General features: G+C 35.4%; 1 pseudogene; it reads right to left on the bottom strand.

Annotated features, from left to right (window-relative positions):
• Positions 1–8,393: 8,393 nt before the first annotated feature.
• On the bottom strand, positions 8,394–10,222 carry LOC118552567 (elongation factor 1-beta pseudogene; annotated as a pseudogene).
• Positions 10,223–10,507: the final 285 nt, after the last annotated feature.

The raw sequence follows: 10,507 nt of genomic DNA, 5'->3' as shown, positions 1-10,507 counted from the left end.
CTTTGTTGATCTTTTCTATTGTTTTCTTGTTTTTTTTTTATTTCATTACTTTCTGCTCTTAAATTTTAATATTTTATTTTCTTGGTTCTTGTTTCTGTTTCTGATCTTTTCATTGGTCCCTGAGTTGAACAACACTGATTTATTTTATATCTTTTATTTTAATCAGTGCATTTGCAGTTACAAATTCTCTTCTAAGTACTCTTCTAGCTACATAGGTTTAATATGCGACTTTCAATGAAAGGCCATGCTAAATATTTTGTAATTTCTGTGGCTCTGCTCTTGTCCACAATGAGTTGCTTAGTAATGTAGTCTCTGAAGTTTCCAACATGCTCTTGCTTGCTTTGTTTTGTTTGGAATTAACTTTTATGGGTGCTTTCTAATTTGGTTTTATTGTCACAAGAGGAAATGGTCTATAGATATTGATTTTTTTGGTGTTGAGATTTCTTCTCTGTCTTAGTATTATATGTGGTCAGTTTTTTGTAAGTGCTTCACGTGTACTAGAAAAGAATACATTTTCTCTATTTGTTGGCTGAAAATTCTCTATACATTTATTAGAAGATAGGTGTTGATTTCAGTGTTCAAACTTTTTATACTTTAATATTTCGTCTGCTTAGATATAATTCCTAAAATGGCTTGTTCAAATGTCCCATTACGTTTCTATATTGGTCATTTTTTTCTTTGTAATTTTCTCTGTTTCTGTATTGTACATTTTGAGTTAATTTTGTGAGGTAAATGTAAATTCATTTTTGTTATATTTCCTTGGATTAATTTCTTTATGTAATATATAAGTATATAATATGTAATGAATTACATAATATATTGTATCTTAAATTTTATTTTGTCTGATGTTCGTATTGCTACAGTAGTTTGTTGGTGGTGGTGGTGGCCATGGGGTATCTTTTCTATGCTTTCATTTCAACATTCCTAACTAATTTTATTTCAGGTGTGTCTCTTGTAAGTGTGTCACCGGATTTAAATGTAATTTTATAATCTCTTTATTTTGGTAGGTAGACTTTTCTTTTTTCTTTTCTTTCTTTCTTTTTTTTTTTACAGTTGTCTTAAAGTCAGAACCTAAAGCAATCCCAGGGTGTTAAGAGAGAGAGAGAAAAGAGGACCAAGGCAGGGAGAATGGAAAGCACATGTAAGGACTTCACAACAAGCCATGAGACAGTGCTAACGCTTGACAGGTGTACTTGCTTTATGTCTTGGTACATCTCCACACATGCTGTGTGGACATACTCATGCCTTGGAAAAGTCTGTTGAAGAGAGGGCAGGAGAAGGAATTTGTCTGCCGGCTTCTTCCTAACTCCTGTCTCTAATTAGTCAAAGTTCGCTCCTTGGGGATTTAACTCACCTGAACTACAGGTCGAAATACCTAATCCGTGCACTGTGGCGTAAAACGTCGACTGAGTGGGAGAAGGCAGAGAACATGGGCAGTGCTCTTGCTATGGACCCACACAGAGCTGACCGGCACTCGGCAGTGGCTGGAGGAGAGCCAGAGGCTGTGTCTGGGAGGCAGATGAAGCCAAGAGAATTTGAAGGTGTGCACAAGACGCATCTCCTGCAACATTCACTGTAATTACTTACATATTTGTACTTATTTTTTTGCCACCTTATTTTGTGTTTTCTATTTTCTGTTCTTGGCTTCATGTTTTCCCCCTCCTTTTCCTGCCTTCTGTTGAACTGAGAAAGTTTTATACATCTTCCTCCACCCCCAAATCTTTTCTTCCCCTGTGGCAGTTTGGAAAATAGACTGTATTTTTATTTTTGTGGTGGTTATCCTGGAGTTTCTATGTGCTTAATGACATACATATACTTAACGACACATTTTTCTATCAGATTGAAAAGTCATTCAGCATTTCTATCCTCTTCCAAAACATGACACAGACTTTAACCCTCCTTAACTAACTGAGCACCATTCCCATCTAGTTACTGTTGTTTCTAATGTTAGTTGTCCTATTAGTAACAAAATTGTTGTGTGTATTTAAGTTTCCTCCAGTCCTTTTGTGGCTTGATAGCCCATTTCTTTTTTATCCTAAATACTATTCTATTGTATGGATGTGCCACTAATTTGACTAATTTTTTTCCTATCTCATTAGCTCCCCCCTGAACTCACTTGTCTTCTTGTTGAAGTATATCCTTCAATGGTTTAAGTCATACTTTATTCATATTTCCTTAGTTTTTACCTAATGTCCTTTTCCTGTTCTGGGACCCCATGTAGGACACCACATTACCTTTAGTCATCGTGTCTCCTTAGGCTCTTCTTAGCTGATGCATTTTCTCAGACTCTCCTTGTTTTTGATGACTTTGACAGTTTTGAGGGGTACTGGTCAGGTGTTTTGCAAATGCCCCACAGGCATTTGCCTGGTATTTTTTTTTCTCATAAGACTGAGGTCATGGGTTGATGGGAGGAAGATCACAGAGGTAAAGTGACATTTGCATTACATCATATGAAGGGTACATAACCTACTATCAACATGATTTATGATTGTCGATGTTGGCCTTGATCACCTGGCTGAGCTAGTGTTCGTCAGGTTTCTCCACTGTGAAATGTATTCTTCCCCTGGTCACACCCCTTCTCTATTATAGACTTCGGAAAGAAGTCACTATGCACAGCTCACACCTACGGAGTGGGGAATTATGCTCCCCTTTCTTGAGGGCAGAGTACCTATACGAACTATTTGGAATTCTTCTGCGTGGGAGATTTATCTTTTCTCAATTATTTATTAATTTATTCAATCATTTCTTTATATTGACAGAGATTCAACTGATTCCCAAAGTGACTTCAGTCCACACCTTGTTCCCTTAGCCTTTTCCTTGAGGTGATTTCATACATTTATAATACTGTTAGTACCTCTTGTCATAGTTTGCATTCCTTTCTGGGATCCCTGACTTAATAATTGTATTTTTTTAGAGGGCGGAGGGCCAGAGGGAGAGGGAGAGAGAGAATCTCGAGCAGGCTCCACATCCCAGTGTGGAGCTCGATGTGTGGCTCGATCTTATGACCCTGAGATCATGACCTGAGCCAAAATCAAGAGTCTAATGCTTAACCGAATGAGCCAGGCAGGTGCCCTTTAATAATTGAATTTTTAAAAAAATTTGCATGCATTAGGTTTCATTCATCGTGCTCTAAAGGTTTGACAAATCCATGTTGCTATGTATTCATTATACACTGTATAGTTTCACTGCTCTGAAATAGCCCCTGTGCTCCATTGATTCATTGCTTGCCCCTACTCCCAAGCCCCTGGCAACCACTGATCATTTTATTATTTCAGTATTTTGCCTTTTCCAGATTGTCACAGAATTGAAATCACACAGTATGTAGCCTTTTCATACTGTCTACTTTCAGTTGTGTGTATTTAAGTTTCCTCCCAGTCTTTTTGTGGCTTGATTGCCCATTTCTTTTTTACCCTAAATACTATTCTATTGTATGGATGTGCCACAGTTTGTTTATCCATTCACCTATTGAGGGACATCTTGGTTGCTTCCAGTTTTTGAAGGTTTTGAATAAAACTGCCGTAAACATTCACATGCAGGTCTTTGCATGAACATAAATTTTCAAATCAATTGGGTAAATACCTAGGAGTGTGCTTGCTGGATTGTATAGGAAGGCTATGTTTAGCTTTGTAACAGACTGCCAAACTGTCTTCCAAAGTGACTGTACCATTTGACATTTCTACCATCAATGGATGAGAGTTTCTGTCACTCCACATCCTCCCCAGCATTTGATATTTCAGATTTGACTTTTTTTTCCTAAAACGTGTATAGTGGTATCTCATTGTTTTAATTTGCAATTCTCTGAAGATAAATATGCTAAACATATTTTTGTATGCTTATTTGCCATTTGTATGTCATCTTTGGTGAGGTGTCCAGATCTGTTGCCCATTTTTAAATTAGGTTGTTTGTTTTCTTATTGTTAAGTTTTAAGAGTTCTTCGTATATTTTGGATCTGTTGATATATGTGTTGCAAATATTTTCTCCCAGTCTGTGGCTTGTCTTTTGATTTTCTTTACAGTGTCTTTCACAGAGTAGAACACTTTAATTTTAATAAAATTCAATAGATTAATTTTTCTTTTGTGGATCATGCTTTTGGTGTGGTATCTAAAATCCCATTGTCAAATCCAGTGTCAGGTAGATGTGGTTTTTCACAGAGACCTATGTTTTCCTCTAGAAATTTTATAGAATTACATTTTATATTTAGGTCTGTGATTCATTTTGAGTTAATTTTTCTGAAAAATGTAAGATCTGAATCAAGATTTTTTTTTTTAAATTTGGAAATCCATTTGTTCTAGCACTATTTATTGAAAAAACTATCCTTTCTCCATTAAAATGTCTTTGCTCCCTTTGTCAAAGATTAGTTGGTTATATTTGTGTGGGTTTATTTTTGGGCTCTTCTCTTTATTCCCTTGATCTCTGTGTCTCTTCTATTCTTCTCTTTTTTTAATACTACCTGTCTTAATTAGTGTAGATTTATAGTAAGTTTTGAAATCGGGTAATATCAGTCCCAAAATGTTGTTCTTCTTCATTTGTTGACTGTTCTGGGTTTTTTGCCTTTCCATGTAAACGTTAGACTCATTTTGTTGATATCCATAAACTAGCTTTATGAATTTTGATGCAACCATACATCAAGTTGGGAAGAATTGACATCTTAATGATTTGGAGTCTTGCTATCCATGAACATGGAATATCTCTCCATTTGTTTAGATCTTGTTTGATTTCTTTCATCACGATTTTGTAGTTTTTCTTATGTAGATCCTGTACATATTTTGTTAGGCTTATGTATTTCATTTTTTCATACTATTATAAATGATGTTGTGTTTTAAATTTCAAATTCCAATTATGAATTGTTAGTATATAAAGAAGTCATTGACTTTTGTATATTAGCTTATATCCTGCAAACTTGTCATAATTACTTATTAGTTCCAGGTGTTTTTTGGTTGGTTCTTTGGAATTTTACACCTAGACAATCATTTCACCTGCAAAAACAGTTTTCTTTCTTCTTTCCAAATTCGTATACCTTTTATTTCCTTTTTTTGTCTTACTGTATTTGTGAGGACTTCCAGTACAAATGGTGAGAAGGAACATATTTGCCTTTTTCCCAATGTTGGGGGAAAATGTTCAATTTTTTGCCATTAAGTTAAGTTAGTTTGTGTTTCTTAATCATATGTGAGCATATATTAATATATTTATAAGCCATTCATATTTCAATTTTTCTGAAAACACTAAGTTTTAAGTTAAATATATTTCCATCTCCATTGAGGTATGGTTGACAAGTAAAAATTGCATATACTTAAGAGGCACAACATGATGTTTTGATATATGTATACATTATGAAATGATTAGTACAATGAAGCTGACTAATATATCCATCACCTCACATAGTTACCTTTTTGTGTGTGTGGCAGTGGTGAGAACACTTGTGATCTACTCTCTTAGCAAATTTCAAGGGTACAGTATGATATTATTAACTATAGTCACCATGCTGTACGTTAGGTCTCCAGCAATTATTCATCTGATAACTGAATGTTTTTACCCTTTAACAACATCTCCCCTTTGCTCCACTCCCCAGCCTGTGGTGTCTAATCACCATTCTATTCTTTGTTACTATGAGTTAAACTTTTTTTTTTTTAAGATTCCACATATAAGTGGGATCATACAGTATTTGTCTTTCTATGTCTAGCTTCACTTAGCATAATGTCCTTCAGCTTCATCCGTGTTGCAAATGGCAGGATTTCCTTCTTTTTAAAGGGCAAATAATATTCCATTATATATATATATATATATATATACCACACTTTCTTTATCCATTCATCTGTTGATGAGCACTTAGGTTGTTTTCATATCTCAGCTACTGTGAATAATGCTACAATGAACACAGTAGTGTAGCTATCTCTCTGAAATAGTGATTTTATTTCTTTTGGATTTATACCCAGAAATGGGATTGCTGGATCATATGGTAGTTCTATTTTTAATTTTTTGAAGAACTTCCATACTCTTTTCCATAATGGCTGTACTAATTTACATTTCCACCAACAGTGCATGAGGGTTCCCTTTTCTCCACATCCTCACCAACACCTGTTATCTTCCGATTTTTTGATAATAGACATCCTAACAGATGTCAGGTGATATCTCATTGTGGGTTTGATTTCCATTTCCCTGATGATTAGTGATGTCGAGCACCTTTTCATAGACCTTTTGGCCATTTGTATGTCTTCTCTGGAAAAAATGTCTGTTCAGGTCCTTCATCCATTTTTTAAATTGGGTAATTTATTTATATTTTCTGTTGAGTTGTATGTGTCCCTCATATATTTTGGATATTAACCCCTTATCAGATACATGGTCTGCAAATATTTTCTCCAATTCCATAGGTGTCTTTTCATTTTGTTAGTTCTTTCCTTTTTTTGCTGTGCAGAAACTTTTTAGTTTGACATAGTCCCACTTATTTAATTTTGTTGCATGTGCTTTGGTGTCAAATCCAAAAAATCATTCCCAAGACCAATGTCTATCTGACTATTTTCCTCTGTTTTCTTCTAGTAATTTTATGATTTTGGGTCTTGTGTTTAAAACTTTAATCCATTTTGAGTTGATTTTGTGTATGGTGTAAGATAAAAGTTCTATTAGGTTTTTTTTTCAGGTATATGTCCAGTTTTCCCAGCACCATTTATTGAAGAGACTATCATTTCCCCATTGTGTGTTCTTGGTGCCTTTGTTGCAAATTAGATGGCCATATATGACTGGGTTTATTTTGGGGCTTTCTATTCTGTTCTACTGGTCTACATGTCTGTTTTCATGCTGGTACCATACTGTTTAGATTACTATCGCTTTGTAATATAATTTGAAATCAGGAAGAGTAATATGTCCAGTATTTTGTTCATCTTACTCAAGATTGCTTTAGCTATTCAGGGTCTTTCATGATTTCATAATTTTAGGATTTTTTTTTCTATTTCTGTGAAAAATACCTTTTGAATTTTGGTAGGAATTGCATTAAATCTATAGCTTGCTTTGGCTAGAATGGATATTTAAAAAATATTAATTATTTTAATCTGAACATGGATATTTTTTTATTTGTCCTCAGTTTCTTTCATCAATGTTTTATAGTTTTCAATGTACAGATCTTTCACTTCTCTGGTTAAGTTTATTCCTAAGTATTTTGTTCTTTTTGATGCTATTGTAAAAGGGAATGTGTTCTTCATTTTTTGGATAGTTTGTTGTTTGTGTATAGACATATAACTAATTGTTTGCTTATTTTCTATCCTGCAACTTTACTAAATTTATTCATTAGTTTTAATAGTTTATTTTGGTGGAGTACTTAGGGAAAAAATATATATCTCCATGTTAGCTGCAAAAGCAGCAATTTTATTTCTTCCTGTCAGATTTGTATGTCAAGTGTTATCAATTTCAAAGAACCAGCTTTTGGTTTGGTTGATTTTCTTTCTTTTCCTGCTTTCAATTTCACTGATTTTTGCTCTAATTATTACTTCTTTCCTTATGCTTGCTTTAGGCTTCAATTTCTTTCTTTCTCTAATTTTCTAAGGTGGAAGCTTAGACTGTTGATGTTTAGATCTTTCTTCTTTCCTAATATATGTATTCAATGCTATAAATTTCCTTCTATGCAATACTTTCACTGCATCCCATAATTTTTGATAATTTATACCTTCATTTGCTCAAAATATTTTAAAATTTATCTTGAGATTTCTTTTTTTTAACCCATGTGTTATGCAGAAGTGTATTATTTAATTTTCAAGTATTTTGAGATTTTCTACCTATCTTTCTGTGATTGATTTTTTGTTTAATTCCATTGTTGTATTGAGAGCAGACATTGTATAATTTCTATTCTTTTGAATTTGTTAAGTTGTGTTTTATGGCCAAGCATGTGGTCTGTCTTGGTGAATGTTCCATGTGAGCCTGAGAAGTGTGTGTTCTGTTATTGTCAGATGAAGTAGTTGATAGAAGTCAATTATTCCCAGCTGACTGATGATGCTGTTGAGTTCCACTGTGTCCTTACTGATATTTTGCCTGCTTGATCTGTCAGTTACTAAAAGAGGGGTGTTGAAACCTCCAGCTATAATAATGGATTTGTTTATTGTCCTTGCAGTTCTATTGGTTCTTGTCTCACATATTTTGATGTGCTATTATTAGGTGCATACACGTTAAGGACTGTTAACATCCTCCTGGTTTTGTTTTTTTTTTTTAAGATTTAATTTATTTATGAGAGGGAGAGAGCACAAGGGGGGGGAGGGGCAGAGGGAGAGAGAGAAGCAGACTCTCTGCTGAGGAGGGAGCCCGATGCAGGGCTGGATGTGGGCTCAACATGGGGCTTGATCCCGGGACTCCAGGATCATGACCTGAGCCGAAAACAGACACTTAACTGACTGAGCCACCCAGGCACCCCCATCCTTCTGTTTTAATTGAGCATTTTATATGATCTTATTTTGTCTCTTAGCATATCAATCATATATTTTTTCTTTTTCTTTTCTTTCTTTTTTTTTTTTTTGTCTTTCAGCTTTTATTTAATGGCATTGATCTACAATGGATTTTAGATCTTGTGAAAAGTAACCATGTCCATGGACTGCACATAGTCCTCAAAAGCCGTGATCCACTCCTCCAGCGTATCTATTCCAACTTTATTGCCTTCCACTACACACTGTACTTAAAGTTCTTTAATTCCATACTCCACTGCAACTAGTGTAGAAGAGCCCCAGACCAAGGTGTCTGCTTGAATGTTCCTGATGCATTCCTCTAGTGTGGCCATATCTGTCTCATCCCAAGGTTTCACATCCAGTAAGGTGGAAGATCTGGCAACAAGTGCAGGTTTTCTGACTTTCTTTGACTCATACTGTGCAAGGCATTCTTCTCTTAGCCTCTTGGCTTCTTCACTTTCCTCTTCCCCCTCAGATCCAAAGAGATCAATGTCATTATCATCTTTACTATCTGTAGCTCCATTTCCTGTGGTGTCTTCCACATTAGCAGGGTCATACTTGCCCAAAGCTTTCTTCACTCCTGGAAGGCTGGCCTTTTCCTTTTCTTAAGACTTGATGTGCTTATATCAACATAAGGCATGATACCAGGCAGTGGATGTGGGGCTGGAGACTGCTTCAAATACTGCTGGTCTGCTTATGACGGCATACACCCCTTGATGTAGCTCTTGTCTGCCAGGTAGTCGTTGAACACCTGGAGGCTGGTGGGGCTTTTCAAGTCTCCAAAACCCCTGGCATTGGCTGATCCAGGAACTGGGGGACAGTGAAGGAAAAGAAGAGTGCAGGTGGTCCGCTGATTGCTAAGAAGAAAAGAAAAACAAACTCAATTATATTTCTTGTAAAAGATTTCTTACTGTTTTCCTTAGAGTTTGCAATATACGTTTATAACTTGCCTACATGTACTCTCAAATAACACTATATTGCCTTATGGGTAGTACAGTTACCTTTATAATAGAGTATTACCAATTCCTTCCTCCTGTCTTTTGTTACATCACTGTCATTTATTTCACTTATCCATGTACTATAATCACCCAGTACATTGTTACTATTATTACTTGGAGCAAACGATAATCTATTGGCTCAGTTAACAATAAAAAAAACAAGTATTTTATTTTACCTTCATTTATTCCTTCTCTGATGATCTTTCTTTTCCTGTATAGATCCAAATTTCTTACCTATGTAATTTTCCCTCTCCCTGAAGACCTTCTTTAAACATCTCTTGCAGAGCAGGTATATTGGTGATGAATTCTCTGAGGTTTTGTTTGTCTGAGAAAGTCTATTTCTTCTTCACTTTTGAAGGATAATTTCACTGGATATTGAATTCTAGGTCAATGGTTTTTTTTCTTTCAACAGTTATTTATTTATTTTTTTTTGAGAGAGAGTCTGCAAGTGGGGGTGGGGAGGGGCAGAGAAAGAGGGAGAGAGAGAATCCTAAGCAGGCTCCATGCTCAGTGCAGAGCCCAATATGGGGTTTGATATCACAACCCTGAGGTCATGACCTGAGCCAAAATCAAGAGTCAGATGCTCAATTGATTGAGCCACCCAGACGCCCCTCTTTCAACAGTTTAAATATTTCCCTCCACTCTCTTTTAGCTTGCATGGTTTCTTATTTTTTAGTTTTTTTTTTTAAAGATTTTATTTTTTTAAAGTAATCTCTACACCCAATGTGGGGCTCAAACTCACAACCCCAAGATCAAGAGTTACATGCTTCACTGATTGAGCAGCCAGGTGCCCCAAGCCTTCATGGTCTCTGATGAGAAGTCTAATGTAGTTCTTATCCTTGTTCTTCTATAGGTAAAGTGTTTTTTTTTTCCCCTCTGTTGCTTTCAAGATTTTCTCTTTGTCTTTGGTTTTGTACAGTTTGAATATGATATGCTTAGGAATAGATTTTTTAGTATTTATCTTATTGGTGTTCTCTAAGCTTCTGGATCTGTGTTTTGGTGTCTGTCATCATTTTTTGAAAATTCCCTGGCCATTACTCCTTCAAATATTTCTTCTGCTCTGTCTCCTCTTTCTTCTCCTTCTCTTCT

Source organism: Halichoerus grypus, chromosome 5, assembly GCF_964656455.1.
Source record: "Halichoerus grypus chromosome 5, mHalGry1.hap1.1, whole genome shotgun sequence".
In the NCBI taxonomy this organism is placed as follows: domain Eukaryota; kingdom Metazoa; phylum Chordata; class Mammalia; order Carnivora; family Phocidae; genus Halichoerus; species Halichoerus grypus.
Note: the sequence above shows the minus strand (reverse complement) of the source record. Positions and strands in the feature narration are given on the sequence as shown.